Below are 16525 nucleotides of genomic sequence, written 5' to 3'. Positions count from 1 at the left end.
CCCTGTTTCTTCTAGTACATAAAACCCTTCCCAACTTTACCCCTAGCTCTATGTGCAGACCTGTTTCCAGTCACTACTTACACATGTAAACTTTTCATGCAAACCCTAACACACTCATGACTGTCACTTTATGACTGTGCGCCTTGATCCCTGTCATTCTCTCTGCTGGTGAATCCTTATCCCTCTGTTTTCTTACTTGGCAAACTTGTACTCATTTTAAGACCCAGCTCAAAATTCATCCCAATCTACAACTTTGGCCAAATGTCCAGCCAACTTTTAGTCAGGAAAAAAAAAAATCCTCTTTTAGTCAGAAAAAAAAAATCTCAGACATTCCCTTACAAATCTTTACAAACAGTTCTATTACAGCACTAGGCATGCTGTATTCTATTCTAGTTTTGTGTATTGATCTTACTAGAATCTTCACATTTAACATTTTAATGGACATTTGTCATTTGGGGGCTGCTTGGCATCCAAACACCTTTCCTCTTTGGGGTAGGGTTGTCAGAATTGGCAAAAACAAACACAGGACACATAACTAAACCACCACATACCAAAAAATAACTGCCATTTATTCCATAATTTAGTCTTATTTTAAATCTTGGTATACATTAATTTAAAAAATAAAATCATGCTATTTCCATTTTTAAGCAATAAGTTTAAATTTCAAGATTCAAACATATCACTAAGATCCATCATTTGAAGAAGCAATTGAAATTATCGGTGTGATCAATATCAAGAAGAAATAATTTATATCATCTTCATTTCATTTATATATCATCATTTATATCATCTTCATTTCAAAAACCTGTTTCCCATTGACACCCAGAATACTCCAGTGAAAAACCAATCCTATAGAGGCTGTCCATTTCTTCTCCAACACACTGAAAAGAAATATGAACACTGATAATAATGTCACCATATACATAGTTTTCACTATTTAGTACTATTGAATGAAGAGAAAGAAAAGGTGTCCAATCGGACATTATCTGTGGATAAAGCTATTTGTTCTATGGTGTTCAAGGCAATCTTCTACCTAGCCATGAATGCAATTCCTTCCTATACAAATGACAAACTCTGCCATACCAATCTCAGAACACTTTTAGTACTCTGCAGCATGGCTTAAATATTTAATCATTTATTAATACAATTTAAAAAAATCTTTCTGTGGCATTATATTTAATGATGACCAAAACAGAGTCACTGAGTACTTTCCACTCAAAAACTCACTGTGTATTTACCAGATGTGTATTCTTGTTCAGCACATCACTGGTGGGTAACAGTTGAAATTGCTTTGTATTTAGTAAGTACATGATAATAAGAACCTTTCTAAATCACATACCCTTGTGTTAAGCAACATCCAATAGTGTTATTTGATTTTTTCATTCTCAACATGAATTATCCACGCATTTCATTTCAGTTGCACAGTCATGTCTGACTCTGTGATCCCACGGACTGCAGCACACCAGGCTTCCCTGTCCATCATCAATTCACAGAGCTTGCTCAAACTCACGTCCATCGAATAGGTGACACCATCCAACCATCTCATCCTCTGTAATCCCCTTGTCCTCCTGCCTTCAGTCTTTCCCAACATCAGGGTCTTTTCCAATGAGTCAGTTCTTCGCATCAGGTGGCCAAAGTATTGGAGCTTCAGCTTCAGCTGAACATTCATTGGAAGGACTGTGAATATTCAATGAATGAATATTCAGAGTTGATTTCTTTTAGGATTGACTGTTTGGAACTCCTTGTAGTCCAAGGGACTCTCAAGGGTCTTCTCCAACACCACAGTTCAAAAGCATCAATTCTTCAGCACTCAGCTTTCTTTATAGTCCAACTGTCACATCCATACATGACTACTGGAAAAACCATAGCTTTGACTAGATGGACCTTTGTTGGTCAAGTAATGTCTCTGCTTTTTAATAAGCTTTCTAGGTTGGTCATAGCTTTTCTTCCAAGGAGCAAACATCTTTTTATTTCATGGCTGCAGTCACCATCTGCAGTGATCTTGGAGCCCAAGAAAATAGTCTGTCCCTGTTTCCAGTGTTACCCCATCTATTTGCCATTAAAAGATGGGACTGAATGCCATGATCTTCATTTTTTGCATGTTGAGTTTTAAGTCAGCTTTTTCACTCTGCTCTTTCACTGTCATCAAGAGGCTCTTTAGTTCTTCTCTTTCTGCCATAAGGGTGGTGTCATCTGCTTATCTGAGGTTATTGATATTTCTCCCAGCAATCTTGATTCCAGTTTGTGCTTCAACCAGCCTGGCATTTCACATGATATACTCTGCATATAAATTAAATAGGCAGGTGACAATATACAGCCTTGACATACTCCTTTCCCAATTTGGAACCAGTCCATTGTTCCATGTCCAGTTCTAACTGTTGCTTCTTTGACCTACATACAGATTTCTCAGGAGGCAGGTAAGGTGATATGATATTTCTATCTCTTTAAGAATTTTCCACAGTTTGTGATCCACATAGTCAAAGGCTTTGGCTTAGTCAATAAAATAGAAGTAGGTGTTTTTCTGGAACTTTCTTGCCTTTTCTATGATCTAACAGATGTTGGCAATTTGATCTCTGGTTTCTCTGCATTTTCTAAATCCAGCTTATACTGGTTTATAATCTTACCCCCAATATTAGGACTCAAGCCTTTTTTTTTAGGTAGGGAGAATACAGTAACAACAACAACAAAAAAATCTCACAGTAGAGGTTCATTAAAATTTTTAAAATAGCCTACCATATGATCCAGCAATTCCACTCCTGGGTATATATGCAGAAAAGAAACTAATTCAAAAATATATACCCAACCTAATATTCATAGCAACACTATTTACAATAACCAAGACATGAAAGCAACCAGGTGCTCATCAACATATGACTGGATTAAAAAGAAATGATACACACACACACAGACACACACATACATACACTATGTGTTACAGTGGATTATTACTCAGCCTTAAAAAAAGAATGAAATACTGTCATTTCCAGCAATGTGAATGGACCTAGAGAATATTAAGCTTGGTAAAATGTCAGACAGAGTAAGACAAATACTATTATATGATCTCATATTCCACATATAAATGTAGAATCTAAAAAAATAATACAAATGAGTGTAAACACACAACAGAAACAGACTCATAGAAAACAAACCTGTGGTTACCAAAAGGGAGAAAGAAGGAGGAGGGACAAATTAGGGGTATGGAATTAACAAAGTATTATATATAAAACTGAGAAGCAACAAGGCTTTACTGTGTAACACAGGGTATTATGCCCATTATCCTGTAATAATCTGTAATAGGAAAACAATCTGCAAAATACTGAATCAGTACATTACACATCTGGAACTAGCACAATATTGTAAAGCAACTACACTTCAATTAAAGTATTGCACAGTAAATTTACTATCTTCTTCAACTGAATAACAAGTTAATAGTTTCTTATGTAAACTTTTGTTAAGCTCCCCCAAACTTGGAGTTTCAGGTTTCCAGTTTCATCAGTTTCCTTTTGCTTCCTTTTCTTGCTTCCAAAATTGTGATCATTGTGCTCTGACACCTTGGAGACCTCAGCAGTTCTCTGAATAAACATAATTTTAGTTTTATTCTTGTCCTAGAAGAATCTGGTTTGACTGATTTACCAATACTTTGAAGACAGGATCATGATAACTTGGCATCTTGTCAATATTTGATAGAATTATAGAAATAAGTATGTTGCAGATCCTATAAAATCACATTCCCACATATCCATCTAAATGTTCATTGTATTTGGTTGACCAAAAAGTTTGTTCAGGTTTTTCCATCTCATCTTATGGAAAAAAACATGAAAGAACATTTCAGCCAAACCTATATCTGTTACCTGCAATTTCTTCTTTTGGCTGTATATGTGAACTTACTGCATTTGATTAATTTTTTGAGAACATATAGATATATTTCTATATCCACATGATTTTGAGAGGATATATTTACTTATAATTTTATTATGGCTTTTATGCTTTTGTAAAACATTTTAATCAATTTTTCATGAATTGGAGCTCAAATGCACAACTGTAAAAATAAAACCTGAACTCAACTTTAAGCAATAAGTAAATGATGTACAAATACTTAAACCCAAGATGAACTGATCAATTTATGTGCACGTAGCACATTATGAGGCTGTTTAAAAAAATACTGAAATTTCTGAAAATCTAATAATTAACCTTCTATTCAAAAACAATGGAATATATATAAACAAAATTATGCCTTTTTTGAATTTATTTCTAATTGGAGGATAATTATTTTACATTATTGTGCCTGGATTCTGCCATACAACAATGTGAATCAGCCATAAGTATAAAATATATATATATATATATATATATATATATATATCCTCTTCCTCTTAAATTTCTCCACCACTATCCCCACTCCATCCTATCCTCTAAGTTGTCAGAGCACTGGGTGGAGCTCCTGTATTATACAGAAACTTTCCATTAGCTATCTCTTTTACATGTGGTAACGTATATGTTCCAATGCTACTCTCAATTCATCCCAATCTTTCCTTACCCACTATGTCCAAAGTCTGTTCTCTATGTCTGCATCTCTATTCCTGCCCTGAAAATAGGGTCATCAGTATCATTTTTCTAGATTCCATATATATATACATATATATATGTTAATACATGAAATCTGTTTTTCTCTTTCTTACTTCACTCTGTATGCTGTGCTGTGTTTAGCCACTCAGTCCTGTCTGACTCTTTGTGACCCCATGGACTATAGCCAGCCAGACTCCTCTGTTCATGGGGATTCTCCAGGCAAGAATACTGTGGGTTGCCATGCCTTCCTCCAGAGGATCTTTCCAACCCAGGGATTGAACCCACTTCTCTCACACTATAGGTGGAATACCTGGGTTCCTAACCACCTGAGCCACCAGGGAAGCCCATGAATACTCAAGTGGGTAACCTATCTCTTTTCCAGGGGATCTTTCTGACCCAGGGATCAAACTGGCATTTCTGGCATTGCAGGCAGATTCTTTACCAGATGAGCAACCAGGGAAGTCCCCATTCTGTATAACGGGCCCTAAATTCATCCACCTCACTAGAACTGACTCAAAAGTGTTCCTTTTTATTGCTAAGTAAAATTATATATACACACATCTTCCTTATCCACTCATCTGTCGACAGACATCCAGGTTGCTTTCATGTCCCAGTTATTGTAAATAGTGCGGCTATGAACATTGGGGTACTTGTGTCTTTTCAGTTATGGTTTCCTCAAGGTATATGCTTAGTAGTGGGATTTCTGGGTCATATGGTAGTTTTATTCCTAGTTTTTAAGGAATCTCCACACTGTTCTCCATAGTGGCTGCATCAATTTACATTTCTACCAACAGTGCAAGAGGGTTCCCTTTTCTCCACAATCTCTCCACAATGTCTTTCACTTTTGATTGAGTTGTTTTTCTGATATTTAGCTACATAAGTTGCTTATATATTTTGGAGACTAATCCTTTGTCAGTTGTTCCATTTGGAATAATTTCTCCCATCCTAAGGGTTGTCTTTTCATCTTGCTTATAGCCTTCTGTGCAAAAGTTTTTAATTTTAATTAGGCCCCACTTGTTTATTTTTATTTCCATTACTCTAGGAGGTGGGTAAAAAGGATATTGCTGTGATTTATGTCAAAAATTGTTTTCCTACATTTTCATCCAAGAGTTTTATAGCTTCTGGCCTTACATTTAGGTCTTTCATCCATTCTGAGTTTATTTTTGTGTTTAGTGTTAGGAAGTGTTTTAATTTCATTCTTTTACACATAGCATCCAGTTTTCCCAGCACCATTTATTGAAGAGGCTATCTTTTCTCCATTCACCAAGAACATAAAATTCTTGTCTAATTTGTCAAAGATAAGGTCCCCATAGGTTCATGTGTTTATCTCTTGGTATTCTATATTGTTCCATTTTTATATACTTCTGTTTTTGTGCCATAACCATGCTGTCTTGATAACTGTAGCTTTGTGATATAGTCTGAAGTCTTCCAGCTCCATTTTTCTTTCTCAAGATTGCTTTGGCTATTTGGGGCCTTTCGTGTTTTCATACCAATTGTGATTTTTTTGTTTGTTTGTTTGTTTTTTTCAGTTCTGTGGAAAATGCCATTGGTAATTTTATACAGATTGCTTTGAATTTCTAGGTTGCTTGGGATAGTACTGTCATTCGTCATTTTCACAATCTTGATTCTTCCAATCCAAGAACATGATATATCTCTACATTTGTTGTGTCATCTTTCTCTCACCACTGTCTTATGGTTTTCTGTATTTAGGTCTTTTGTCTCCTTAGGTAGGTTTATTCCTGGGTATTTTATTTTTTCTGTTACAATGCTGAATGGAATTATTTCCCTAATTTCTCTTTATGATCGTTCTTGTTAGTGTATAGGAATGCCAGGGATTTCTGTATATTAATTCTATATCCTGCAACCTTACTAAATTCATTGATTAGCTCTAGTCATTTTCCAGTGGCATCTTTAGGGCTTTCTATGTATAGTATCATGTCATCTACAAACAGTGAGAGTTTTACTTCTTTTTTTTCTTACCTGGATTCCATTTCTTTTTCTTCTCTGATTGCTGTGGCTAGGACTTCCAAAACTATACTGAATAGTAATGGCAAGAGTGACACCTTTGTTATTCCTGATCTGAGAGGATATGCTTTCAGCTTTTCACCATTGAGAATAATGTTTACTGTCGCTTACAATATATGGCCTTTATTATGTTGAGGTATGTTCCTTCTGTGCCCATTTTCTGGACAGGTTTTATCATAAATGGGTATTAAATTTTGTCAAAACCTTTCTCTGCATCGAAATTATCATATGATCTGTATCTTTCAATTTGTTTATATGGTATATCACATTGATTGATTTGGGTATATTGAAGAATACTTGCATCCCTGTAATAAACTCCACTTGATCATGGTGTATGATTCTTTTAATGTGCTGGATTCTGTGTCCTAGTATTTTATTTCAGGATTTTGGGTCTTTAATTTTTTCTCTTTTCAAATAAGTTGACAGGCCAAAAAATATCACTAGGTATTCAAGAACTGCATGTTGATACACTTTGTTCCATACAGTAATACACATTACCAAAAAAAGTGTTCCATAGTCAAATCTCTTTGGAAAATTCTGGGCTAAACAAAGTCTATCAGGTTTCTTTTCTGAAACTGTCCAAGAGCAAAAAATTAATTTGTGGTATTGCCTAAGCTTATTTTAGCACAAAGTCTTTCTTCCCTTCTTACTGAAGTTTCCTTTGGAACACAGTTTTGGAAACAAATGTTTTATTTTGTTCCTTCAAAGTCAGCTGGAGTTAAACAACTAGTGGTTCCAATGAATCTAAGATTTATATCTCCATGAAACAGTTCACAACCTGGGTAGGTGTGTCAATTAACTCTTTTTTGGAGTCCTCAGCTGAAAGAATGATGAAGCACCAAACAATTGATGTTTTTGAACTATGGTGTTGGAGAAGACTCTTGAGAGTCCCTTGGACTGCAAGGAGATCCAACCAGTCCATCCTAAAGGAGATCAGGCCTGGGTATTCATTGGAAGGACTGATGTTGAAGCTGAAACTCCAATACTTTGGCCACCTGATGCGGAGAGTTGACTCATTTGAAAAGACTCTGATGCTGGGAAAGATTGAGGGCAAGAGGAGAAGGGGATGACAGAGGATGAGATGGCTGGATGGCATCACTGACTCAATGGACATGAGTCTGGGTGATCTCCAGGAGGTGGTGATGGACAGGGGGGCCTTGCGTGCTGCGATTCATGGGGTCGCAAAGAGTCGGACATGACTGAGAGACTGAACTGAACAGCTGAAAGATACTATCCATCAGTAACTCTTGAGTTACAGTTCTATGTGCTTCTCACATCTTTAGAATTTTGCATACTCCAGTTTTCTGAATCTTCCAGTAAAGGTATAGCTTAATTTTCTAGGCTCTCAGGTCTTTACATAGCTCCCAAAGCAGTGAGTTTACTTTCCTTGCTCTGCTTTATTACATTCATCCACTTACCAGTTACTTCATCCTAGCACTGATAGTACTTCAGCATCATAGAATTTTTTTATTCCTGTCTCCCTTTTTGGACTATATCTTCCACTTTATCTACTCAGATTCAATGCTTTCACAGCAAATCATAGTATAAAAAGAAAAAGAAATCAATACTTTAAAGTCAAAGTGGATTTCTTCATCACAATGAATTCTGGTCCTGAGGAGACAGGCTCACATAGTGCAAAGGTAAGGTCATTCTGGGTTCAAATCCCAAAATTATTAGCTGGTGAACTTTATATAAATTTCTTACCCTTATTGAACATCAGTGTTCTCATATGTGAAATAGATATAATACCTAAATATAGCTTTGTGGTATAGGATATACTGAAAAAAATACAAAGTACATAATAATTGTTAATTACCCTCATCTGTTTCCTTAGGGCAATAAGTATTTGTGGAATTCAAAGTACTTCAACCTCATTCACCTCCTCCACCAAAAGAGAAGTTTAAACCAAATGATGTTAAAAGCCCTCAGATTTCTAGCACTCTGTGATTGTGAGCTTAAGGAATGTTCCTTTCGCCTCATCCGACAGCATGCAGCCACACGCCATTGCATGTAAGTGGGAGCCGCAGAAAGGTAAACACAGCATCTCGGAGGTCATCAGAGCAATTTCCTGGGTGCTCTTCCTTGGTGTCTCATGCTGAATTGTAGCCTTCTGTGGGCTTCTTTAAAAATTCCCCTTATAAATAGTCACAGAAATAGTTCACTTGAACTTCTTATTTCTCCTGGGTCACAAATGCTTCCCTGAAACCCAGGGATTTCCAGAGGTTGTATTAAAAACTCACATATTCGAGTAATGAATTTTGATCACTAGTTCCTGTGAATACTGATCAAAAATATTTGGGTCACTAGCCTTATAGATAATGACTGGATCTTCCATTTCTAACCAAGGGAGTTTCAAGAGTCTTCTTCAGTGGGATAAGCCTATATCATTCTATTTTAAGAATGAAAGTTTTATGTGTAAATCACTGAAATAAAACTGACTTCATTAGAGTTGTTGATGTGTATTTTTTTTTTTTTTTTTTGAAGCTCTTCCAATGGAATGGATAAATATAAATCTAACAGTGCTTTTATTGCTACACTTCTCTCTGAAATCATTGCCCAAAATGACAACTCTTTAGTGTAAAGTAACTGCAATGTTCTCTAATAACCCATATGATAGCTATTGTCTGTTCAATGCTGCCTTGAAAATTACATGGAAAATTAAGCCAATCCAACTAGCAAAGATATATTAATATAACCATTATACGTCTGACAAACTCACTCAAGCTAAAAATAATTAGCATTAAATCAATAAATTCAGGCTATTTACATAATTGTCCCAATCTTTTAGAAGTCTGCTTTGCCACTCCCTGTTCACTTTTTTTTTCCACTAACATATTATAGCTAATTGGTTTTTAATTAACTTGCAAGTAAGTGATGCTTCTAAAAAAGATTGGAAACTACTCATTATTAATTATATCTAACATTTTTACACAAGTTCCATGTTTATATTGACTTGCACCATCTCATTAGGATCTTTTGATAACCATTCCTGATTTATAAATCAAAGAAGGCAGGGTTCAAAGAGACTGGACCATTTGTTCAATATCTCCCAGCTAATAAAAGATAGGACTGAGATAAAAACCCTGGGTCATCTGATTCCAATGTCTATTTTAGACACTGTCTCTCAATTAAAATGAAATGCATAGTATAAAAGTCCCTACTTCATGGAGTCTAGCTCCTCAAAATTGAGTTAATTTTACAGGGTATTAATGGAATTAGGTGACCATGAGAAATCTTGAGGCCTCTTGCCCTCTAAACCTCCACACTACCAAATGCACTAATTCAATATCCTTAGCTATCTTTTTGACCTCTTGTCTTTCTGTAAAAAGCATGGATCTTCATATGGCCAGAGGCACAGGGTATGAGGGAAAAATCTTTGCAACAGGTACCTTTTTCATACCTTTTTCTATATGATTTTTGACATGCTTGCAGATTTCTAAGATGAGACCAATCTCCCTACTGCAACAGTCTGATCAAAGTCTCTGCTTGTCTATGTCTTATAAAGATTGTGACAACACTGACACTTTTAAGACTGCGATGTGTCAGGAAAAAAGAGGGAAGCTATTTGGAAAGTTAACTCTCCCACAGAATGACTTCTAGATTTCCACGGTGTACACAGGACAATGGCTCAACCAGAGAACACAGGCCTTTGCATATGCTCTTTGAATGGCCTATGGCACAGGGCAATTTCAGCTATGTCTAAAGTTTGGAGTGTGGCACAAATCAAGGTTCCTCTCTATTTTTTTTTTTTTTAGTCACTGATATGTGACAAATGATGAGATTTTCAGCATGAAATTTGCTATTGAGGTTTCCATCTTTCTTTATGATTTCTTATCAGGCCTTGCTATCCTTCAAGCCATAAATAAAAATGCAACTTTCATCTGCATTCAAACTGAGGTGGAAATATAAAAATTAAACATTTTCATTTTTTCCTGAGTATCAGTCACTCTCTGTGAGCTCGAAAACAGCAAGACAGACTTTCTGCTGCCTCTTCTCCAGAATGATTTCTCGGAAAGGCCATAAGAAAAGACTGACTTGTTATTAGCATATCTACAACACATATAATTTATAACTCTACCTACATATTCAGCATTGAAATGGAGTTCCCATGAGGCCTAAAAAAAAAAGGAAGAAAGAAAGAAAAACAAAGAGGTTTCCTAACTGTAGCAGCTACAAACCAACAGCTAAAATAAAATACACCTGCACACTCTCAACATATTAATAACTTCTTAATTTCCATTAGAATCTGGAGGGTCCAATCATTGAAAAATAAAGGCTCAGTAAGAACAAAGTTATAGAAATATCTGTTTAGGTCACTAGGGCCCAGATGCCAGTGCTGAGTCAGTCCTCGAGGAGCTGGGGCCGAGGGTGGCCTGAACTTCCGGGAGTCACAGGCTCCTCGAGTTCAGAGCTGGGGATGTGGATGTACAGCGTGCGCCACCGGTGCCCAAGCACCCCTGCAAAGGAGTCCAGGCCTGGGAGCAGGGGACACCAAGGGTTGCACTGACGTCAGTGAGCCAAGATGCTCAGGTGTGACTGACACTTGTGACTTCACCCTTTGAAGCCTCAATTTTATCATCTGTAGAATGGACATAATGGAAGCTACCTCACAGGACTGTTGAGAGGATGAAATGAGACAATGCTTGTAGATATCTTTGCAGGAGGGAGCCCTTTAGGCAGGACCTGGCAGGCAGAGCACCCTTGTGTCACTCAGGACCACAGGTGGCATGAAGACCCCAGTGGAGCTGGCCATCAGCCAGATGCAGGCCCTCCACATTCAGCACCACTGCGCGGGCAGCTACCAGATCAAGGTTAGGCCGTCACATGTGGAAGAGACTTTGTTTGGCAGCCCTGCAGGCACCCGGCCCATACCACCAGACTTAGACACATCCTGGAGCAAGAAGGCCAACAGAACCAGAGGAGTGGGGACAGGGTGTCACAGGCATCAGGGCCAAGGGGAGCTGTGAATACACCTCCTCCAGTGGCAGCACCCCAACCCTCACACCAAGGAAGAACAAATACAGACTGATCAGGCAGACCCCTTCTTACTGCGATGAGACCCCTTCTTACTGCGATGAGTCTCTCTTCGGCTCATGACCAGAGAGCACCAGCTGGGAGGCCAAGTGGATGGTGAGGGGAGACACTGCAAAGCTCCATGCCCTCTTCTGGACAACCCCAGTTATCCCTAGGGGCAGCCATTCACCCTACCCCAAGGAGCCTCCAGTGTGAGCCGTTCACCCAGCTGGTCCCTCCAAGACAGAGTGCAGGGTGGTAGCCAGCTCCTGGAGGCTGTCTGTGAATGGGTTAGACACCCCTCGCCCTCTGAGGCAGGAGCATTCCCACTCCCTCACCCATCTTAATGTCCCTGGCACAGGTCACCACCCGCCAGTATCCCCTGCACAAATGGGCCTCAAGATCCCAGGCCTGCCCCTTCAGGGATCACCCGCCAGAGACCCCTGGTGACTCCCAGCACTCCTTCAGTCAGTGTTCCAGTGCCAGCTATGCCCCCTACCCCCACAGGGTGGAGCCACCCAGCAAGCAAAGCGCCCTTGGAAATGAGTTTCTTGGTCCTTTCTGTACATTTTCTGTGACCCCATGGGGTCACAACTAGGGGCAGAATTTCAGAGGATGGGGCTGGTAGGCGGGCCTTGGGGAAGATCACTAGGCATTTATGGAGCACTGCTGAAGACAGAGAGCAAGGGTGGGCAGTGCCCCCCTCTGACCATCTCCAGTTGCTCCCCACTTTTCACACTGATAAGGATTGGAGGATCAACCCTCCACATCCCTATTGCCAGTCCTGTCATAGCCACATGGTGTATCAGTCTCAACCCAGAGGGAGTCCCCCAGGAAGGTCCTCCCACCTCCTCCATCAACACTGTCTCACCTCCAAGTGTGAATAAATGGTATGATTGCCAACCTGGAGGGTTCCTCCTCCCTCCTTTCAAGCCAAGCTCCTGCCCAGGATAAGTTTCCAGCTGAGTCTGAAGGCCTCTGGAATTTTCCCAGCACCATGTGTGGACCAGTGGGGTACACAAGGATCTGGGTGATACGCAGATGGACGTTTAAAAAGTGTCAAAGTCATGTATTTATTTTCATGCATTAAATATATCAGTAGTTCATCAAAACAAACAAAAAAGAAATATCATAATACAACTATGATGCATTAAATATATTTAATGCATCATAGTTGATCCAAAGGAAAAACAGACCAAAGTAAGACATGCTTTTATATATTAATTAAACCCCAATCAATTTCCATTTAAGAAAACATTTCTTCCCTGGTCAAGACGTCACTACCGCATTGTGTGTGCGTGTGTGTGTGTGTGTGTGTGTGTGTATATATGTGTATATATATATATGTATATATACATTTATTTATATAGTGTGTGCTTATGTATGTGGATGAAGTTGTTAGATTTTCTTCTTTGGAATTTAATTTTAGAAAAAATAATCATATCCCTTTGGGTAGTTAAATGAATCAACCTGTCTAAACCTTTTTTTTTTTTTTTAACACGAACTATATCTACATTCCAGCATCTTGAAACTGTAGTAAAAATATATACCAAAAAATTAAATTAATCCCCGATGTACTCTAAAGGTTGCTGTTATTAACATACATGTGAACTGAAAGCTTCAAGGATAGCACGTCTGTCAAAGAAAAGAGACAGACTTTGAGGAGGGGAGGCAAGGACTTCCAGCTTCAGCAGATACAAACTACAGATGGGAAATAGATTGTTAGCAGAGTAAGTTATTTCCCACCCTCCTTCAATTTTTCACAATCTGTGTGGCAAAGATTTCACTCCTGACACCCTCAACATACCCTTAGCGTCTGTAGTCATTTACTGTGACCTAGTGGGTAAAGCAGCCTTCTCCAAATAACCAAACGCCAGATTCTGCATAACGCCAGATTCTGCAAAACACCTTCTGCTTCCCCAAGTGTACAATGGAATTAGAAAAACAAAATTGGTTCAAATGCTGCATGGATTTAACAAGGTGGTGACACAGAGCAAACGTTTATGAAGTCGCTTCTTATTTTCAAACTTCTGGCTCAATTTACACCAAAACAAATTCGAAACTGCTCCTCCAGGAAAACATCTCACAAATGCTATTCCTCCCTGGAGTTCCCCGTGTGCACACAAACACACCCACACACATCCTTTGCCTTCTCTCTGCCCCGCACCTTCCCTTTACAAACAAAGCATTCTCATCAATTTGTTATTGTTGTTTTCCTATCCAAAGCAGAGACTAGGAAAGTAAGTCCATTCTCTAGGAGAAAAAAAAAAGAGTCAATGGACAAACACTTGAAAACAGCCTGAAACCTCGGAGAGGCTTAGCTTATTTAAAAAAAAAAAAACAAGGGTCTGTGTTTTGAACCCAGCCTATTTATGAGTGGACCATTCTGAGTAATATGACACATTGGAACCTGATAGAGCGTCACAAGTATCATGCCTGGAAGTTAGTGTCTTTAGACTCAACTGGAAAACGGCCTTTATGAATGTGTCCTTTGAAGAATGTTGTACAGACCAGAAACAATCCCTATAGAATGAGGCAAAATCAAAATCAGATACAAAGAAATAACCCAACACCAGGGCCTAAAGGGAAGGTCACTATACTCTCATGATCATAAGAAGCCCTCTGATAAAAAGGTCACCTGACATCAGTCAACTGTCGATTTGGAGGACCTGTTAGAGACCATTTGGTAGCTCCTCTTGTTTGTTACGGAGAAGGCAATGGCACCCCACTCCAGTACTCTTGCCTGGAAAATCCCATGGATGGAGGAGTCTGGAAGGCTGCAGTCCATGGGGTCGCTAAGAGTCAGACACAACTGAGAGACTTGACTTTCACTTTTCACTTTCATGCATTGGAGAAGGAAATGGCAACCCACTGCAGTGTTCTTGCCTGGAGAATCCCAGGGACGGGGGAGCCTGGTGGGCTGCCGTCTATGGGGTCGCACAGAGTCGGACACGACTAAAGTGACTTAGCAGTAGCAGCAGCAGCTTGTTTGTTAATGCTGAGGAATTTCAGAGTTAATCTTCTTCAGGAATAAATAGGAAATATGTGGCCGCACCACCCCAGGAAGGAAGTTTCCGGTCTCAAACGTTCTGTCCTTTACTGTGCTGTACCGCACAATCTGCACTGCACTGCACTGAACTGAACCGCACGATCGCAGGGCAGCCTGACCGGCTAGCTGCAGTGTGAGCTTCCCGAGGATGGCGCCAGTAAAAATTGAAAAATTCAGGATAGAACTGACAGTGTGGTTTGCACAAAACAATCACGCAACTAAATTATATTGAGAAGGATAATGATTCCAGGCAAAATGATTTCCTGAAGAAGTCAAGGATCCAAAGACGTGAGAACGGTGGTATACTTCTGTCCGGAAATGAAATCAACAGACTACAGGCCATGAAAATGGATCTTTCTTTCAGCTACTCCCCTTTACTTTTCTCACCCGTGCTTGATTAAGAAGACCTCTTAGGGCTTCAACATGTGAGGAAAGGAGATGGAAATGCTACTCACCCAAGTGCCCTGCACAAGGTAACCTTGTGAGAAGAAGGAATTTGAGAATAACTAAAATTGAAGAATACTCCACTTGCCATTAACACAGCTGATCTGAACAGAAACATGTTTCGTGAATAGTCCGTTCCCTGAGAAGTGACTGGATATACATGACTGTCACTATTAACTGAACTAGTCACATAGTAGAGAGCCTTAGAAAAACAAAGACATCCCCCCCTGCTACACTCCACCAAGCAGCCACATGTTGTCCTGCTGCAGACAGACTGTCACTTCCAGAGCACAAGCTGTCACAGGATGGAAAAGTTATCTGAGTGCCTGACAGTCAGACAGCCTGTTTGGGGGAAAGGGCACGGGGTCAAAGCCCTTGCCTAGAGGTCAAATATTTTTCTGTTAGAATAACAATCCTCACTGAACTGTCAGTGTTCTCAATATATTTTCTTTAGTTCAAGTTTTCTCAGTAAGTGGTTAGCCATTTCTGGAACTAAAAAGGAGATTCAGTTTCCTAAGAAGATTCTTCTTCCATCAACAATGTTTTCTTTTTCAGTGAAGAGTTGTAGATGATATTCTTGATGGGAAGTAAAAAAGCCTGCCTGGTAACCAAGTCCCAAGATGGAATTAAGAATGCCAAAATTTGGTTGGACTGAGAAAGACAAATATCATTATCATTTATATATGTGATCTAAAAAAATGATACAAATAAATTTGTTTATGAAACAGAAATAAACTCATGGACGTAGAAAACAAATTTATAGTTACGAGAGGGGAAAGGAGGTCCTGGGATAAATTAGGAATCTGGGATTAACATATATACACTACTATATTTAAAATAAATAAACAACAGGGACCTATAGCACAGGAACTAAATTCAGTATCATGTAATAACTGATAATAGAAAAGAATCTTAAATATTTTGTAATAATATGTAACAGAAAAGAAGATATGTGTGTGTTGGTGCTCATTTTATGTGCTTTATTTGCATTTCTGGATCAAAGCTCAGAAAAACAACACTTTGTTTTAGCCACAGAAAGATAAATACTTTATGAATCACCAAAAAAGTGAGTAAAATAAGATCTACCAAATGAAATTATTCTTTTTTTATATCAACACTACTTTTAGTTTATTTTTTTAATAGATTAAGCTAAAACTGGAGAAATAAAAGTTAAAGCTTGGAAAATTTACAAAAGTATCTGATTCAAACAAACAAAAAGTTAAATTAAATAGACTTCACTTTATTTATTTCTTGTCCCTGATGAAGGCACTTCCACTCTCATTAACCTGTATTTAAGAGGGAAAGGGAATATTTATCATGATTTTAATAATACTATTATTTACATAAATTAGAATAGATTGGCTTGGCAATTCAGGGTTCATAGCAAAGACCCATTCCCATTATAAAAGTCAATATTATTACAGAGAA

The 16525-nt window shown here is 38.5% G+C and overlaps 1 long non-coding RNA gene and 1 pseudogene across 1 annotated transcript in view; one reads left to right on the top strand and one right to left on the bottom strand.

Annotated features, from left to right (window-relative positions):
* LOC138988643 (uncharacterized) overlaps window positions 1-16525 on the bottom strand; it is an 824542-nt gene that overhangs the window by 776445 nt on the left and 31572 nt on the right. The window lies entirely within an intron of this gene.
* LOC102267378 (RBPJ-interacting and tubulin-associated protein 1 pseudogene) lies at window positions 11260-12150 on the top strand (annotated as a pseudogene).

Source organism: Bos mutus, chromosome 7, assembly GCF_027580195.1.
Source record: "Bos mutus isolate GX-2022 chromosome 7, NWIPB_WYAK_1.1, whole genome shotgun sequence".
In the NCBI taxonomy this organism is placed as follows: domain Eukaryota; kingdom Metazoa; phylum Chordata; class Mammalia; order Artiodactyla; family Bovidae; genus Bos; species Bos mutus.
The sequence above is the reverse complement of the archived record's forward strand: the minus strand, read 5'-3'. Positions and strand labels throughout refer to the sequence as shown.